The 19,221-nt window shown below is 50.7% G+C and overlaps 2 protein-coding genes across 10 annotated transcripts in view; both read left to right on the top strand.

The window, feature by feature from the left end:
- Positions 1–19,221, top strand: part of ELOF1 (elongation factor 1) — a 334,935-nt gene that overhangs the window by 9,456 nt on the left and 306,258 nt on the right. The gene's annotated exons all lie outside the window — the stretch shown is intronic.
- Positions 1–19,221, top strand: part of NFIX (nuclear factor I X) — a 317,800-nt gene that overhangs the window by 138,641 nt on the left and 159,938 nt on the right. The window lies entirely within an intron of this gene.

Here is a 19,221-nt window from a genome sequence, read left to right as displayed (position 1 = left end):
GCGGTTGTAAGCCGCTCTGAGACTCTGAGTGGAGGGCGGAATATAAATCCAATGTCATCGTTGTCTTCTTCAAAGGATGGCTGACAATATTTTTGGGATGCTGAAGTGCAGCCGGACCGTGTGGCAGGAGGCCTTGTTGCTGCCATTCCTGACCACTGTTAATGTGGCAACATCAGATAATCCCAGGCTGCTTGTCTTGTTTGCTGCTAATCTCCTGAGTGGCCGCATGGGAAAGGCGCGGTGGGGCTGTTAAAGCAAACCCCTCCGTAAGTGACCCCCCAGTGGGCCTTGGGCTGAGAGCTGTGAAGAGCTCATTTTGTGTGTGTTGGGGGGGGGGGGAATTATTTTGGGGAGAAGTTTTTAAAATTTGCCTGCTGGAAAAATAGAAATTTGGGGGGAGCACTGGAGTTGCCAGCTCTGGGTTTTTGAATTCAATTAAATTTTTCGATTTACTTGGAGATTTTTTGGGGGGTGGGGGTGGAACCTGAGGAAGGCCAGGCTTTGGGAGGGATTTAAGAGAACAGAAGAGAAGCCATGTTGGATCAGGCCAGTGGCCCATCCAGTCCAACACTCTGTGTCACACAATGGCCAAAAAACCCGCCAGGTGCCATCAGGAGGTCCACCAGTAGGGCCAGGACACTAGAAGTCATCCCACTGTGCCCCCCCCCCCCACCACAAGCACTAAGACTACAGAGCATCACTTGCCCCAGACAGAGTATTCCCTCTATACATTGTGGCTAATAGCAGCTGATGAACCTCTGCTCCAGATGTTTATCCCATCCCCTCATCAGAACATAAGAGAAGCCATGTTAGATCAGGCCAATGGCCCATCCAGTCCAACACTCTGTGTCACATAAGAACATATGAGAAGCCATGTTGGATCAGGCCAATGGCCCATCCAGTCCAACACTCTGTCACGCAGTGACCCAAAAACCCAGGTGCCATCAGGATGTCCATCCGTGGGGCCAGGACACTAGAAGTCCTCCCACTCTTGCCCCTCACCAAGCACCAAGAATACAGAGCATCACTGCCCCAGACATGAGAACTTAAGAAAAGCCATGTTGGGTCAGGCCAATGGCCCATCCAGTCCAACACTCTGTGTCACATAAGAACGTAAGAGAAGCCATGTTGGATCAGGCCAGTGGCTCATCCAGTCCAACACTCTGTGTCACACAGTGGTCAAAAACCCAGGAACCATCAGGAGGTCCATCAGTGGGGCCAGGACACCAGAAGCCCTTGCACTCTTGCCCCCCAAGCACTAAGAATACCAAGCATCACTGCCGCAGACAGAGTTCCAACAATACGCTGTGGCTAATAGCCACTGATGGACTTCTGCTCCAGATGTTGACCCAGTCCCCTCTTGAAGCTGGCTGTGCTTCCATGAGGTATACTGTGTAGAGCCTGTCTTCCAAAGCGGCCATTTTCTGCAAGTGTCCTGATCTCTCTGTCACCTGGAGATCAATTGTAATAGTGAGTGTTGGGAAGCCTAGAGAGCGCTAAGAATCATATGAAGTATTTTCTCTTTGGAAATGAGTGATGTATGAAACTGTCATTTCAGAAAATCTATAGCGTTTGATGATTGTTCCTTTGTACGGTACATAGAATCCTTCTGCCCGTGGTCAATATTGGATAATATTTATGACAGTTATATGCTGTTGAAGCATTTAGTGTTTTCAGTGTTACAGAAGCTGAACTTGGTATCCAGGTAATTCTACTGACTGTTGTTATTCAGGCAGGCGGCTATGTTGGTCTGAAGCAGCAAAACAGAGTTTGAGTCCATTGGCACCTTTAAGAAGAAGAATTGCAGATTTATACCCCACCCTTCTCCCTGAATCAGAGACTCAAAGCGGCTTACAATCTCCTATGTCTTCTCCCCCCACAACAGACACCCTGTGAGGTGGGTGGAGCTGCGATAGCTATGGCTAACCCAAGGCCATTCTAGCAGGTGCAAGTGGAGGAGTGGGGAATCAAACCAACTGACAAAGTTTAATTCTAGGTAGAAGCATATACCCAGAATTAATCTTTGTTGGTCTTACAGCTGCCACTGGGTTCAAATTTTGTCCTCTTGGGATTAGACTGCTTCTGTGCAAACAGCACACTCCTTGGTTTTACTCTAAATTTGCCCTTTAAAGCTGTTTCTATTTCTAGTTTTATAATTCCCCCCCCCCCACCGAAGGCTAAAATTAAGACACTTCTGCTCCAGTCGCAGCAGTATCCAACACTTTCTTTCTTTAGTATTGGGTGCAATTATGATTTTTGCTTATAGAGATCAAACAACATTTATACTTGAAAATTTCATAAATAAAACCAAATTGTGTAATTGTACTTATGAAGTTATAAATTATTAACGTTAGGTCCCATTGTGGAAATAAGTGTAGACTCAGTAAAAAGGAACTGCATTAGTTTCAGTTGTCGCCAAATGTTTTGCTCTCCCGTAAAAAAAAAAAAAGATTATTTTCCTGGATTCAAAATTTCTGTAAATTTTACATTTCTTCTCAGTCTGGGGGATGAATGTCTTACACCTGAACTTTCTATAACAGATATCTAAAAGGTAAAGGTAGTCCTCTGTCATTACTGACCATGGAGTGATGTCACATCTTGACATTTTCTTGGCAAACTTTTTACGGGGTGGTTTGCCCTTGCCTTCTCCAGTCATCTACACTTTCCCCCCAGCAAGCCGGGACTCATTTGACCGACCTCGGAAGGATGGAAGGCTGTGTCAACCTGGAGCCGGCTACCTGAACCCAGCTTCCACCTGGATCAAACTCCTGTCGTGAGCAGAGCTTGGACTGCAGTACTGCAGCTTATCACTCTGCACCCTGGGACTCCTCTAACAGATATCTGCCTGTTGTCAAAAAACATGTCACAAGTTAAAAAAATTCATGAATAATTTTTGAATGATGTAATTGTGCACCTAAAAATTGAGCCAGCATCAAAGAGGTACATGTTAGGGGGCCACAAATGATATCTGTTTGGGGGGGGGGAGCTCTTGCTGAGAGGCGAGCTAGGACTAGTCTCCAGTCCCCTCATTTTTGACCTTTAAGAGGCAGGAGAAGAAGAAGAAGATTGCAGATTTATACCCTGCCCTTCTCTCTGAATCAGAGTCTCAGAGCGGCTCACAATCTCCTTTATCTTCTTCCCCCACAACAGACACCCTGTGAGGTAGGTGGGGCTGAGAGAGCTCTCCCAAAAGCTGCCCTTTCAAGGACAGCTCTGCGAGAGCTATGGCTAACCCAAGGCCATTCCAGCAGCTGTTGTGGGGAATCAAACCCAGTTCTCCCAGATAAGAGTCCAACCACTTCACCACTACACCAGACTGGCTTCATCGAGGATGACACTTGATTAGGTTTTTTCCTACTTATTGACAGTCAGAAATTGCGACTGGAAATAATGCAGGTTTGATAATATTTTGAAGCATGTATTTTTGTGTTTTTTGTTCCATTTAAATTTTAAGTTGTTTTGAGTTCTGTAAGGCAGAAAAGCAGCTTGAAAGAATAACCAATGATAATAATGAAAAAGTATGAGAGGGCCCCAAGCAGGCCAGGCCGTGCCTCATTCCGAGGGCCGCTCTTCATCTTGAAGGGGGCTTCTGAGGACTGGAGAGCTTTTCTTGGGGGAGGGGAGGGTTTGCCAGCTCCAGATTGGGGAATTCTCGGATATTTGGGGAGTGGAGCGTGGGGAGGCCAAAGTATTGGGGGGGGGGGGAGAGGCCTCATCAGGGTGCAATGGCAGAGAGCCCAAAGCGACCATTTTCTCCAGGAACTGGGTGTGGTCACCTGGAAGCCAACTGTAATATTGGGAGATCTCCAGGTGGTGCCTTGAGGTTGGCAACTCTATGCAAAGGCCATAAAGTAGGAAACACTACTTTACACAGAGGGGGATTGAAGTGTGGAACTTGCTGCCAGAGGATGTAGTGATGGCCATGGGATTAGAGAGATTCATGGGGGATAAGTCTATCAGTGGCTGCTAGCCATTGGTGACTGAAGGGAACCTCCATATTCAGAGGCACTAATCCTTTGAATCCTGGAGCCAGGAGGCAACACCAGGGGAAGGCCTTGGCTTCTGTGCCCTGTTGTGGGCCCTCCAGAGGAACTGAGTGGCCACTGTGTGAGACAGGAGGCTGGACTAGATGGACCCTCCCTGGTCTGACCCAGCAGGGCTCTTCTGATGTTCTTCTCAGGGGAAGGCCTCAGCCTCTCTGCCCTGTTGTTGGCCCTCCAGAGGAACTGGCCACTGTGTGAGACAGGAGGCTGGACTAGATGGACTCTCAGTGGTCTGACCCAGCAGGGCTCTTCTGATGTTCTTCTCAGGAGAAGGCCTCGGCCTCTCTGCCCTGTGGTTGGCCCTCCAGAGGAACTGGCCACTGTGTGAGACAGGAGGCTGGACTAGATGGACCCTCCCTGGTCTGATCCAGCAGGGCTCTTCTGAGGTTCTTATCAAAGGAAGGCCTCAGCCTCTCTGCCCTGTTGTTGGCCCTCCTGAGGAACTGGCTGGCCACTGTGTGAGACAGGAGGCTGGACTAGAGGGACCCTCCCTGGTCTGATCCAGCAGGGCTCTTCTGAGGTTCTTATCAAAGGAAGGCCTCAGCCTCTCTGCCCTGTTGTTGGCCCTCCAGAGGAACTGGCTGGCCACTGTGTGAGACAGGAGGCTGGACTAGAGGGACCCTCCCTGGTCTGATCCAGCAGGGCTCTTCTGAGGTTCTTATCAAAGGAAGGCCTCAGCCTCTCTGCCCTGTTGTTGGCCCTCCAGAGGAACTGGCTGGCCACTGTGTGAGACAGGAGGCTGGACTAGAGGGACCCTCCCTGGTCTGATCCAGCAGGGCTCTTCTGAGGTTCTTATCAAAGGAAGGCCTCAGCCTCTCTGCCCTGTTGTTGGCCCTCCAGAGGAACTGGCTGGCCACTGTGTGAGACAGGAGGCTGGACTAGATGGCCCCTCCCTGGTCTGATCCAGCAGGGCTCTTCTGAGGTTCTTCTCAGGGAAAGGCCTCAGCCTCTCTGCCCTGTTGTTGGCCCTCCAGAGGAACTGGCTGGCCCCTGTGTGAGACAGGAGGCTGGACTAGAGGGACCCTCCCTGGTCTGATCCAGCAGGGCTCTTCTGAGGTTCTTATCAAAGGAAGGCCTCAGCCTCTCTGCCCTGTTGTTGGCCCTCCAGAGGAACTGGCTGGCCACTGTGTGAGACAGGAGGCTGGACTAGATGGCCCCTCCCTGGTCTGATCCAGCAGGGCTCTTCTGAGGTTCTTATCAAAGGAAGGCCTCAGCCTCTCTGCCCTGTTGTTGGCCCTCCAGAGGAACTGGCTGGCCACTGTGTGAGACAGGAGGCTGGACTAGAGGGACCCTCCCTGGTCTGATCCAGCAGGGCTCTTCTGAGGTTCTTATCAAAGGAAGGCCTCAGCCTCTCTGCCCTGTTGTTGGCCCTCCAGAGGAACTGGCTGGCCACTGTGTGAGACAGGAGGCTGGACTAGATGGCCCCTCCCTGGTCTGATCCAGCAGGGCTCTTCTGAGGTTCTTCTCAGGGAAAGGCCTCAGCCTCTCTGCCCTGTTGTTGGCCCTCCAGAGGAACTGGCTGGCCCCTGTGTGAGACAGGAGGCTGGACTAGAGGGACCCTCCCTGGTCTGATCCAGCAGGGCTCTTCTGAGGTTCTTATCAAAGGAAGGCCTCAGCCTCTCTGCCCTGTTGTTGGCCCTCCAGAGGAACTGGCTGGCCACTGTGTGAGACAGGAGGCTGGACTAGATGGCCCCTCCCTGGTCTGATCCAGCAGGGCTCTTCTCCAGTGGAACTGGGTGGCCACTGTGTGAGACAGGAGGCTGGACTAGACAGACCCTAACTGGTCTGACCCAGCAAGGCTATTCTGATGTTCTTCAGAGAGTCAGTTTGGTGTAGTGGTTACGTGTGCGGACTCTTATCTGGGAGAACCAGGTTTGATTCCCCACTCCTCCACTTGCACCTGCTGGAATGGCCTTGGGTCAGCCATAGCTCTGGCAGAGGTTGTCCTTGAAAGGGCAGCTGCTGTGAGAGCCCTCTCCAGCCCCACCCACCTCACAGGGTGTCTGTTGTGGGGGAGGAAGATAAAGGAGATTGTGAACTGCTCTGAGACTCTGCGATTTGGAGGGTGGGATATAAATCCGATATCTTCTTCTCAGGGGAAGGCCTCAGCCTCTCTACCCTGTTGTTGACCCTTCAGAGAAATTGGTTAGCCACTGTGTGAGACAGGAGGCTGGACTGGATGGACCCTCCCTGGTCTAATCCACCAGGGCTCTTCTGATGTTCTTCTCAGGGGAAGGTCTCAGCCTCTCTGCCCTTTTCTTGGCCCTCCAGAGGAACTGGTTGGCCTCTGTGTGAGACAGGAGGCTGGACTAGATGGACCCTCATTGATCTGATCCACCAGGGGTCTTCTGATGTTCTTCTCAGGGGAAGGCCTCAGCTTCTCTGCCCTGTTGTTGGCCCTCCAGAGGAACTGGTTGGCCACTGTGTGGGACAAGATGCTGGACTAGATGGACCTTCACTGGTCTGATCCAGCAGGGCTCTTCTGAGGTTCCTCTCAGGGGAAGGCCTCAGCCTCTCTGGCCTGTTTCTGTCCCTCCAGAGGAACTGGTTGACCACTGTGTGAGACAGGAGGCTGGACTAGATGGACCCTCCCTGGTCTGACCCAGCAGGGCTCTTCTGATGTTCTTCTCAGGGGAAGGCCTCGGCCTCTCTGCCCTGTTGTTGGCCACTGTGTGAGACAGGAGGCTGGACTAGATGGACCCTCCCTGGTCTGACCCAGCAGGGCTCTTCTGATGTTCTTCTCAGGGGAAGGCCTCGGCTTTTCTGCCCTGTTATTGGCCCTCCAGAGGAACTGGTTGGCCACTGTGTGGGACAAGATGCTGGACTAGATGGACCATCACTGGTCTGATTTAGCAAGGCTCTGATGAGGTTCTTATGTCCTCATTTAATAAGATCTTTTATATAATATTCTATGATGACACTTGTTAAAACAGAAATGTCCGCAAGTGGTCTGAATCATTGTTGGTGAGTGAGGTCATGATGATACTTGGCTTCAAGAGTAGACATTCTGCGGGATGAAGGAATCATATTTTAGCAGAGCCTTGTGCAGTAACAAAGGCTGTAGCATCTCAGATCCTTCACACACACAGTTGTTTATTTTGACATGTCAATGCGCAAAGGAAATCTGTTATAAATTGAGCTGAGCACATAGGGAACTGGTAGCCATTTTCATAATCGTGGCTGTGGTTCTCCGACAAAAAAAAAAGGCCCTTGATTTGGTGAGAGTGGAGCCGGTCGGTGTTATCTTTTCTCCGCATCTGTGCAAGAATTTAGCAACATGAGCCAGCCTCTGCTCTGAAGGTTCTTAGGAAGACGTGGCTTCTCCTTTCTGTTTTCTTATCAGAAATTTCTAAACAAAATAAGTGATTTGTTTGATGTTTTAAAGGCAGTTTTCTATACTTGCTTTCAAATTCAACAGTGTTTCTGTTCTGAAGGTACATTTTGTGGCCAACGGCAGGTCTTCGGATGCAGCTTTGCGTTTGAAACTGGCATGAAATTTAAAGCTCAGCGAGAGAGAGAAACGGCATGAATTGGACATACTGACAGAGATGGTGCATAGATTAAAAGAAAACTGCAATTTGAAATATATATTTTATGTCAGTGTTGATTTCTGTTTGATAAATTTTGTCTCTCAGCTGGTGTTGAATTTTTTAAAGCTACATTTCTACCCTCAAACGTTTTCGAGGGGATTTCTCCCCGCCCCCACAATGGGCTTTTCAACCTTTCTTGTACTAAAAAGAAACTAGTGTTTTCCATTTCAGCACAAATACTTAGAGGTGTCAGCTGCAACCTCAACAAAAGCTTGAGGTATTAACAGGGTTCATTTTGTAGAAAAATAGGTGGTGGAGCTCATCCAGGGATTGTTATGCAGCTGCATCTTCTATTCAGTGGACAAGGTGGGAAGGAGGAGGAGGAACTCTCAGAAAGGTTCAGGAGCTGTGGTCCTGTGAGCTCCCACTGAATCCAAGGTTTGGGTATTAATCTGCACACAAGTTAAAAAAAAATGTTTTTGGGGTAGGTTATATTGGGGTTTTTGCCCCAATAAATGTCCCCACAGTGTGAGTCAGATTCCTACATGTAGCCTCGCATGTGTTTGGCTTTCTTCTTGGTATCTTGCTCTTTAGATCTCTGTAGCTTCGTTTGATGTTGACCCCATATTAGTGCAGGCGGGGGATTCAGGACATTACTTCTAGAAAGAGTTCCTTCAGTTCTTCATGCCACAACTATTGCTGCATGGAGGTCCAGTGACACATTTCAGACCAACATAGTTTAATACTGCATAGAATCATAGAATCCTAGAGTTGGAAGGGACCTCCAGGATCATCTAGTCCAACCTGCTGCACAATGCAGGAAACTCACAAACCCCTCCCCCTAAATTCACAGGATCCTCATTGCTGTCAGATGGCCACCCAGCCTCTGTTTAAAAACCTCCAAGGAAGGAGAACCCACCACCTCCCAAGGAGGAAGCCTGTTCCACTGAGGAACCGCTCTAACGGTCAGGAAATTCTTCCTATTGTTGAGCTGAAAACTCTTCTGATTTAATTTCAACCCGTTGGTTCTGGTCCTACCTTCTGGGGCCACAGAAAACAATTCCACACCATCATCTAGATGACAGCCCTTCAAGTACTTGAAGATCTCCTCTCCAGACTAAACATCCCCAGCTCCTTCAACCTTTCCTGATAGGACTTGGTCTCCAGACCCCTCACCATCTTTGTCGCCCTCCTCTGGACCAGCTTGTCTAGATTCTTCTTAAAATGTGGTGCCCAAAACTAAACACAATACTCCAGGTGAGGTCTTACCGGAGCAGAGTAAAGCGATACCATCACATCACGTGATCTGGACACTATACTTCTGTTGATACAGGTATATATCCAGGTTTCAACTTTGTTGGTCTTAAAAATGCCCCTGAGCTTAAACTTTGTATTCTGTTGCTTCAGACCAAAGTGGCATCCCACCTGAATCTACGTGGAAAGGAAAGCAGTTCCTGGGTTGGACAGATGTGGGAATCAGACTTGAGTTTCTTTATCAGCTTAATCCTTGAATAAAGAAAACTTTAGGGTCTCACGGAGAAAGTGTTTTAATCCTTCCTTGAAGCAGGTGCTGAGGTGTACCTTCAAAGCCCTCTCCCAATGGCAGCTCTTTCGTAGAACATTTGAACTTCTCCGCTTTTAGTGTTGCCTTCTTGGCAGTCGAATTACTCCCTTTTTTCTCCTGTATGAACACTTCAAATATGAAAAAAAGCATTCCCCCCCTCCCTTTCTTGCATTGCTATATGGGGTGGAATTTGAGGCTAATTTATAGTAATTAAACTCTACGATAATTGGATATTTGCAAGGAACTGTACACTTCTGATGCTGTTAATAAAACTTGTGTGTTCTCTAATAGTTATTACAGCAGCAATAAATAGCTTCCTCGCCTGCTATTTCTGCCCATGTGGACTGGACAGAACATCTGCTCCTCTGGAAATCAGTGGGGCCTTCCAGCAGGGTTGCCAGGTCCAACTCAAGAAATATGTGGGGACTTTGGGGGTGGAGCTAGGAGACGTTGGGGGTGGAGCCAGGAGCAAGGCTGTGACAAGCAGAAGGGAGTTCTGGGCCACCACATTCCTTTTAAATGCCTTCCCTCCATTTGGTAATAATTGAGCACGGGGGGCTTCCTCCCTCCCCCTCCCTCCCCCCTTTCTCCCTCCCCTCCCTCCCCTCCCCTCCCCCTTCCTTCCTTCCTTCCTTCCTCCCTCCCTCCCCCTCCCTCCCTCCCTCCCCTCCCTCCCTCTCTCCCCCTCCCCCCTTCCTTTCTTCCTTCCTCCCTCCCTCCTTCCTTCCCTCCCTCCGTCCCTCCCTCCCTCCTCCCTCCCTCCCTTCCTTCCTTCCTTCCCTCCCTCTCTTTCCCTCCTCCCTTCCTTCCTCCCTTCCTTCCTCCCTCCCTTCCTTCCCTCTCTTTTCCTTCCTTCCTTCCTTCCTTCCTTCCTTCCTTCCTTCCTTCCTTCCTTCCTCCCTCCCTCCCTCCCTCCCTCCCTTCCTTCCTCCCTCCCTCCCTTCCTTCCTTCCTTCCTTCCTTCCCTCTCTTTTCCTTCCTTCCTTCCTTCCTTCCTTCCTTCCTTCCTTCCTTCCTTCCTTCCTCCTCCCTCCCTCCCTCCCTCCCTTCCTCCCTCCCTCCCTTTCTCCCTCCCCTTTCTCCCTCCCTCTCTCCCCCTCCCCCTCCCTCCTTCCTTTCTTCCTTCCTCCCTCCCTCCTTCCCTCCCTCCGTCCCTCCCTCCTCCCTCCCTCCCTCCCTTCCTTCCTTCCTTCCTTCCTTCCTTCCTTCCTTCCCTCCCTCTCTTTCCCTCCCTCCCTTCCTCCCTCCCTCCCTCCCTCCCTCCCTCCCTCCCTCCCTTCCTTCCCTCTCCTTTCCTTCCTTCCTTCCTTCCTTCCTTCCTTCCTTCCTTCCTTCCTTCCTTCCTTCCTTCCTTCCTTCCTTCCTTCCTTCCTTCCTTCCTTCCTTCCTTCCTTCCTCCCTCCCTCCCTCCCTCCCTTCCTTCCTCCCTCCCTCCCTCCCTCCCTTCCTTCCTTCCTTCCTTCCCTCTCTTTTCCTTCCTTCCTTCCTTCCTTCCTTCCTTCCTTCCTTCCTTCCTTCCTTCCTTCCTTCCTTCCTTCCTTCCTTCCTTCCTTCCTTCCTTCCTTCCTCCCTCCCTCCCTCCCTCCCTCCCTCCCTCCTCTCCTTCCTCAGCCTCTTTGTGTTGTGGCAGTTCCTCCTGCCCGAGGAGGAGCGTCTTCCGTCATTGCCCCTTCTGTCTGCCGTGTGCCTGTTTGGAGCAGGAGGCTGTGGGGAGGTGATTACAAGGCAGGGCCTGTGCTGCGGGAGGGGAAGAGCCACCCGCCAAAGGGCCAGTGGTGATTACAAGGCTCAGGTTCCCACGTTGTAGAGGGACCTGATGATTAGGCCCTGGGCATGCACAGCCAGGCAGCGCTGCACTCCACCTCCTCCTGTTGAAGAGGCTGTTTCTGTTTCTGGCCCCAGCAGGGGAGCGCAGGACTTGTAACAGGGTTCAGCTATGCATTGTGGAGGGGGGTGGGGAGAGATAGCAACACGATATTAGGGAAAACTTTTGACAAGAAGGCTGCTTCAGTGGTGGAATTGGTTGCCCAGGGAGGTTGTGAGGTCTCCCTCCGGTTTGGTGTAGTGGTTAAGTACGTGGACTCTTATCTGGGAGAACTGGGTTTGATTCCCTACTCCTCCAGTTGCAGCTGCTGGGATGGCCTTGGGTCAGCCATAGCTCTTGCAGAGCGGTCCTTGAAAGAGCAGCTTCTGTCAGAGCTCTCTCAGCTCCACCGACACAGGGTGTCTGTTATGGGGAGGAAGGAAAAGGAGATCGTAAGCCATTCTGCTCATATGTCCGTATGTCTCAGTGTTTCTGCTTCCACATTTAACTTCTAGCTTCCCTTGCGGGGTCTCTCTGAACTCCCCACGCAGGGAGGAATAAGATTTCTGAAATCTCAGGTGGGGGATGTAGGCTGGTCACTTCACCTGCTATTTCTCCATCCAAGTGCAAAATCAAGGAGCAGGTGAGGTTGACCAACCAGTGCCCGGGGTGGGTAGTAATACTCCCTCTAAGCTGCAGAGTCTTGTGAGCAGAAATTCTGCTTTGTGAGGTACGGGCATTAAAGTTGTGAGCTGCTGCATCAATGAGTGTGCTCTGGAGTAATCCTGAGCTATGACAAAAATGTGTGAGCCGGAGGCTAAAAACTGTGAGCTAGCTCACACTAATTCAGCTTAGAGGGAACACTGGATAGTATTTATTTAGAAGAAGAAGATGATGATGATATTGGATTTATACTCCGCCCTATACTCTGGATCTCAGAGTCTCAGAGCAATCACAATATCCTCTACCTTCCCACCCCCCCACAACAGACACGCTTTGAGGTGGGTGGGACTGAGAGAACTCTCCCAGAAGCTGCTCTTTCAGAGACAACTCCTATGAGAGCTCTGACTGACCCAAGGCCATTCCAGCAGCTGCAAGTGGAGGAGGGGGAATCAAACCCGGTTCTCCCAGATAAGAGAGCTCTGGCTGACCCAAGGCCATTCCAGCAGCTGCGAGTGGAGGAGGGGGAATCAAACCCGGTTCTCCCAGATAAGAGAGCCATGGCTGACCCAAGGCCATTCCAGCAGCTGCAAGTGGAGGAGGGGGAATCAAACCCGGTTCTCCCAAATAAGAGAGCCATGGCTGACTCAAGGCCATTCCAGCAGGTGCAAGTGGAGGGGTGGGGAATCAAACCCGGTTCTCCCAGATAAGAGAGCTGTGGCTGACCCAAGGCCATTCCAGCAGGTGCAAGTGGAGGAGTGGGGAATCAAACCCGGTTCTCCCAGATAAGAGAGCTCTGGCTAACCCAAGGCCATTCCAGCAGGTGCAAGTGGAGGAGTGGGGAATCAAACCCGGTTCTCCCAGATAAGAGAGCTCTGGCTGACCCAAGGCCATTCCAGCAGCTGCAAGTTGAGGAGTGGGGAATTAAACCCCGTTCTCCCAGATAAGAGAGCCATGGCTGACCCAAGGCCATTCCAGCAGCTGCAAGTGGAGGAGTGGGGAATCAAACCCGGTTCTCCCAGATAAGAGAGCTCTGGCTGACCCAAGGCCATTCCAGCAGGTGCAAGTGGAGGAGTGGGGAATCAAACCCCGTTCTCCCAGATAAGAGTCCGCGCACTTAACCTGCCTCTCTTTATTTTTATTTTATTTATGTTATAGTTTCTTCTGTCGTTCCTCATAACTGGTATTGCTCGCAGCATAGACGTGGCAGCCCTCTCGCAGTCGGAAAAGTTCAGTTTTTCAGGCCTTGCAAAATGGGGAGAGATCCTGCAGGGCCCTTATGGCCTCTGGGATGGCGTTCCACATCATTGGTGCTGCCCCTGAGAAGGCCCTGGCCTGTGTAGAGCTCAGTGTGGCCTACCTTGAGTTGGGGATGGATAGCAGATTTTGTACTCCTGAACGCAGTGCTTTCTGGGTGTATATGGGGAAAGGTAGTCCCATGGATAGACAGGTCCTTGACCATATAGTAGGGGGAATAAAGATAGAACACAGCCTGTCTCAGTCAGAATTTTTACTAAGGCTGTGCAAATAGTTGAAAAAATGTGTGATATTAGCTCAGACAATACATTTAAGCGGGGCTTTTTCTACCAGAAGCTTTTTCTACCAGGAACTCATTTGCATATTAGGCCACACCCCCTGACACCACAGTTGTTTCACACAGGGCTTTTTTGGTAGAAGAAGCCCTGCAGGAACTCATTTGCATATTAGGGCACACATCCCTGACGCCAAGCCAGCCAGAACTGCGTTCCTGTGCGTTTAGACCCAGCCTTTCCTTTTGGCTCAAGACACCTTTTCTGCTGCCATTCACCCTCCCATGTGTTGCTGCTTCAGCGTTCCTCGGTTAGAGCTTGTTTTTATTCCTAGAGGGATCCTGTCCAGTCAGGGATCACGTAGAAGCAGGGCTTTTTTTTGGGTGTAGAAAAAGCCCAGCAGGAACTCGTTTGCATATTAGGCCACACCCCTGACATCAAGCCAGTCAGATCTGCGTTCCGGTGAATTCCAACATTCCGGGCCTCCCTGAGCTGCTGCCATTTCATAGGGTCTGTAAGACGGAGCTATTCTGCTGGGCTTTTGGTTGAGGCAGCAGGTGTCCTATTCCAGCCACTAGTCCATCAGTTGGCGCCCTTGTTGTGACATCATACTTTATAGCCTTGTGGTGCTGTCTGTTACTTATTCATCACCATCACTTCTTGGGCCGAAAACTGCTGGATTCTGTGAAATGTGCCCTTCCTGCCTGTGACTCACCTTATTTCATTCTATTGTTCTATTGTCTTGGGTTTCTAATTTTACTGTATAGTTTTTAAATTTAAATTGTAGGTTTTTATTGTTGTTCAGAGCCCCGTGGCACAGAGTGTTAAAGCTGCAGTGCTGCCATTCGAATCCTCTGCTCAAGACCTGAGTTCGATCCCGGCGGAAGCTGGGTTCAGATAGCTGGCCCCAGGTTGACTCAGTCTTCCATCCTTCCGAGGTCGGTAAAATAAGTGCTGAGGGGAAAGGGTAGATGACTAGGGAAGGCAATGGCAAACCACCCCGTAAAAAGTCTGCCGTGAAAACATTGTGAAAGCAATGTCACCCGAGTCAAAAACGACTGGTGCTTGCACAGGGGACTACCTTTACCTTTTTATTGTTGTTCAGTTCATGTTGTTATCTGCCCTGACCCCATTATGGGGAAGGGTGGAATACAAGTCTGCTAAATAAATATAAGCCTACTAAAATTTTTTTAAAAGCTCTGCCTAGAAGTGATAATATCCCAGAATGCTGCAGCCAGTCAGACTTGTTTAAGTACTGATGTCAGCGAGGGCAAACAAAGCCGATTAAAAATATGAGCAATGCCTGCAAAGTTACTTGGTCAACGGGGATAATCATAGCCAATCAGGAGCTTAAAAGCAAATGAAGCCTATTCCAGGCGTTATTTCCTGAAAAGATGAATATTTTCATCTTTTTTACAGCCATCCTGAAAAATTGTCAAAAGAAGGAGTGCCTTTCACCACTAATGAACATTTACATCACAACGAACTTCTCTGGCCCTAGAGTTCACCTCTAGCCCAGGTGGCCGGTTCAAGTGGTTCTGCTTGGAAAGGAGGGCTACGCACACAATTGCTTCTGTGGTTTATCCTTCCTAGGTGGTGGTTTATCCTAGGTGGTGGTTTCCAGTAAAGTAGCTTCCTGCCCAAGCATCAGCCTCGCCGTCAAAGGCCCATAGGCAGTATATTTATTTATTTAACATTTTTAATACCACCTCCTCTCCTGCATGGGCTGACGGTAAAGCTCTCTCGCCACTTGGAACCCAGCGCCCTGGGCCCTTGCTCCAAGATGAGGGGTTGGGGTGTGGGGCGGAGAGAGACTGCTCTCGCAGGCTGGCATTTGCTAGCTCTGAAAGGAAATTGCTTTTGGCTACTCACCCCCCCCCCCCCCGCCTTTGCAGCTTGCAGAAGAAAATTCCCCCTTATTAGCAGGACGTCTCTTGCCAAAATGCCAGCAGAGTCCTATTCCCAGCCATCCTGCTTGGGAACAGGCCAGAAAGGGGGGTGGGAGGAGGGGAGGGAATGACTGCCCAGTATGGGCAACTGCCCCCCCCGCCCCAAGAAATGTATGCAGGCCAGAGTGTGCCACAGAGGTGTGCCAACGGGTGCTTTTCTACCTCTATGCAGACGCTTTCTGATGCCACCGCGGAGTCGCACAATAACACCACCTGATTCTCCAGGAAGCAGAAGTTTGCCAAGTGGGGGGGAGCAGGTGGATGATATAATTGGATTGGTTGTAGATACATGTTTGATTAAAAAAAACTTTTCTGTTTCCCTCTTTATTCCAGATAGATCCACTAGGCAGTTTGTAGCAAAATGCAATCAGTCATGTGATAAAGCACAAAATAAACACCACCAAAAAAAGACCCCTCCCCCCAAAAAAAAAGGAAAGGGAAGGAAGGAAGGAAGGAAGAAAGAAAGAAAGAAAGAAAGAAAGAAAGAAAGAAAGAAAGAAAGAAAGAAAGAAAGAAAGAGAGAGAGAGAGAGAGAGAGACTTCCTTCCTTGGGATGGTTGTGATGTGATTCTTGGTTTTCAGGTTACTGCCTGAAAAGCCCACCCCTTAATGCCAACAATGCCCCTTGCCCGTAAAGTACCCGCGGGTGCTGCTAACGAAATGGCAGTTGTTGCCATGGGTGTGGATCTCAGACGAAATAATCTTAGCGACAGGACTGGGTCTCTTCAACAGCAACAGCTTGGGAAATTAACTGGGGTGTCTCGGCGTGCCCAGACGGCCAGGGACTGGGGTGGGGGACGCCTTCTCCCCCATCTGAAGGCCGCTGACAATCGCTCTTGTAGGGACAGCAGAGGAGAGTGCTGGAGGGGTGGGTGGAAGAGAGTGTGTTTGTTCCTTAGACGGTGGGAAGCTCCCCTCCCACCGTACTGGCTGCATTCTGTCCAAAGTGGGGTGCGGGGGGCTTGCTTCTTTTTCCGAGCTGCCCTGACACCCTCCCAAGCCGTAGCCCCTCTGCTGAACAGCCTGCGGGTTATCTCAGGCCTCCCACAAGCGACTGCGCAGCCTCGCTCTCCCTAGTCCTCCTCGCAGCCCCTGATCTCCACATGCTCCTCGGCTTTGCCAAACGCCGGAGCAGCAGCTGCCGGGCTCAGCCAAGGGCCATCTGTGAGCCTGGTGACTCCAAAGAGCTGAGTGTGCGGCGGGGAGGGACCGTGCCGCATCCTTGGCTCTGGTTCCCGGGCAGATGGAGGAGGCGAAGGAACCCAGCTGCATCCTTCTCGCCCTGTGGAGGTGGAGTGGCTTGGAGCTCCCCGGCAGGTGCCGCTGCCTCCGCCTCTAGCCCCAGCCTCGGTTGGCACCAAGTACCCAAACCCGGATGGGCAGGCGGGCAGCGTCAGAAGGGGAGGGTGAGAGAGGGCCCCGTAGCCAGACTGCCCCCCAGTGAAGAGGGCCGCGGGATGGCCAGGCAGAAGGTCCTTCCTCCTGGAGCTGGGGGCCGACCCCTCAAGCATGGGGTCCTTGTGTAGAAAAACAGATGGTGGAGCTCATCCAGGGATTGTTATGCAGCTGCTCCTACTATTCAGTGGATAAGGTGAGAAGGAGGTGGAACTGTCAGAGAAGTCCAGGAGCTGAGCTCCTGCTAAATTCAAGGCCTGTTTGAGGAGGGATTCATAGGTACAGAGGAAGGTGTGGAATGACAGGTGAACCTTCCTTCTCACCTGATTTCAGTACTCCTTCAGAGTAGAAATATTTCATGTGCGTTTCCCAATCTCCAGCTCCTTGAGAGTAAATGCTCCTCTCTAGGTGCTGTTGCCTGAACTGCCTGACAGAGTGACTGGGCTGGGGGAAGAAGGCACCTCTTCTCCAGAGGTTTGGACAAATGGTGGGACTGTGGGCGTACAAAGAAGGGAGCTTGTGGAAGGCCTGGGCTCTAGACAGGGTGGGACAGAGGAGTTAAAGTGTGTGGCTCAGGGAATGGGGCAGGTGAGGCTGGGAAAGAGCCGGAGCGAAGCTACACTTGACAGTGCCCTACGCAGGAACTTGCAGAAGGTGCTAACGTTGCAGGGGATCCATTTCCATCTCCAGCTTAGCTGAGCCAGGAGCAAATGTCCCATCAAGAAAAGTGCCTTCTTTGTTTAGCCCTCCCAGGCAACTGGTTGGCTGCTGTATGAGACAGGAGGCTGGACTAGGTGGACCCTCCCTGGTCCGATCCAGCTGGGTTCTTCTGATGTTCTCCTCAGGGGAAGGCCTTGGCCTCTCTGCCCTGTTGTTGGCCCTCCAGAGGAACTGGCTGGCCACTGTGTGAGACAGGAGGCTGGACTAGATGGACCCTTCCTGGTCTGACCCAGCAGGGCTCTTCTGATGTTCTTCTCAGGGGAAGGCCTCAGCCCCTCTGCCCTGTTGTTGGCCCTTCAGAGGAACTGGGTGGCCACTGGGTGAGACAGGATGCTGGACTGGATGGACCCTCCCTGGTCTGACCCAGCAGGGCTCTTCTGAGGTTCTTCTCAGGGGAATGCCTCGGCCTGTCTGCCCTGTTGCTGGCCCTCCAGAGGAACTGGCTGGTCACTGTGTGAGACAGGAGGCTGGACTAGATGGATCCTCCCTGGTCTGATCCAGCAGGGCTCTTCTGATGTTCTTCTCAGGGAAAGGCCTCAGCCTCTCTGCCCTGTTGTTGGCCCTCCAGAGGAACTGGTTGGTCACTGTGTGAGACAGGAGGCTGGACTAGATGGATCCTCACTGGTTTGACCCAGCAGGGCTCTTCTGATGTTCTACTGCAGGACTGTGTACCAAGATTGTGTGGGGCAGTTATGGTTACCATGTTACCAGGTCCAACGATTGTTGTAAGTGCAACAGATATACAGTCTATGAGAGTGGAAGAGGAAATGTTATAACAGAACAAGTTAAGGCTTGGATAAAGCTTCCAGCAAAACAGAGACCAGTTTTGCCTGTCAGCTTTTGGTTTTGATGGAGACTGTAATGTGCTGAAAGAGGATCCACTTGCAGTCATCCTTCATCGATTTATGGGGCATATGATGGATTGAATCTCCACACGTATTTGGTGACAGTAGCCACGCCTTTCTAATAAATGAAGATCCCTGAGACACTTTGTTATTGAAATTTTTGTTTGAACTGCATCATTTTTGGGAGTTTGAATCCATATAGAAGACTGTTCCATACGGTGCTTATGCTTGTTCTCCAGCTCCACATCCCAGGTGACTCTTTTTTGGTTGCCCACCGGGAGGCTGGCAACCTTAACTGGGGCTGTATCGAGAGGCGGTCCCGAAGGCATGTGAATCTCTGACCAGATATCGCCTTTATCAAATGTATATCCTGCTCCCTCTCCCCTGAATGGGACTCGAGATGGCTCACAACATATAAAATGCGCCACATAAAACAGTGCCAAAAGTACAATAAATAAACCTTAAAAATATAAAGAGAGCACAGTTCATGGGCAGGTAAGGGCAGAAAGGGCTTGCAAAGAAGAGCAGGTGCTTGTTTCCAGGATTGCAGTGGGGGGGGGGGCTTCCAAGATACTCTGGACTTCAAACCTCTGCATCATTTGGAGTGGATGGAGTAGATCTGGAGCAGCTGCGCTTCAGCCAGCGTGGAGCTCAGTGCCGCCCTCTTCCTTCCTGCTTTCAGGAGGCGGGCTCAGCGGTGGGAGCAAATACTTACTCTTGGTGCTGTTTCTGGGCACAGCAGCTCTTGCGGGGTGGGCAGATGTGCGGGGTGGGCAATTTCCTGGGCTTCCCTCCCCATTTCTAAAGATTTGTTGTTTTGTAAAAACTAACAGCAGCCAATGGATGCCATCGCCTATCGCCTATCTGGCCAGCCGGGCAGTTTTGAAACTGTCATTAATTAATGTCTTTTTCAAGTGATTCTCCCTAGGAATTGTATGTGTGAGAGAACGTATATTGCTTTGTTGATTTGTAAAGGGCGTGTAGGTGTGGGTATGCATGGAAACCGTAAATATATATACTAATACACATTTAAAAAAAAAAAATCAAATGATGAGTCCATTTGATGAACCGCGCAGGGCAAGTCAAAACCAAAGCGGATGCTCTTATTTCTGTGCTCATGTGATGAATGCGAATCACCAGTCTGATATTGAGCACCATGCAAGGTAGAGTTGCCAATCCCCA

The sequence above is a fragment of the Heteronotia binoei genome, chromosome 13, assembly GCF_032191835.1.
Source record: "Heteronotia binoei isolate CCM8104 ecotype False Entrance Well chromosome 13, APGP_CSIRO_Hbin_v1, whole genome shotgun sequence".
Lineage (NCBI taxonomy): Eukaryota > Metazoa > Chordata > Lepidosauria > Squamata > Gekkonidae > Heteronotia > Heteronotia binoei.
This window is presented reverse-complemented; position numbering and strand designations above follow the sequence as displayed.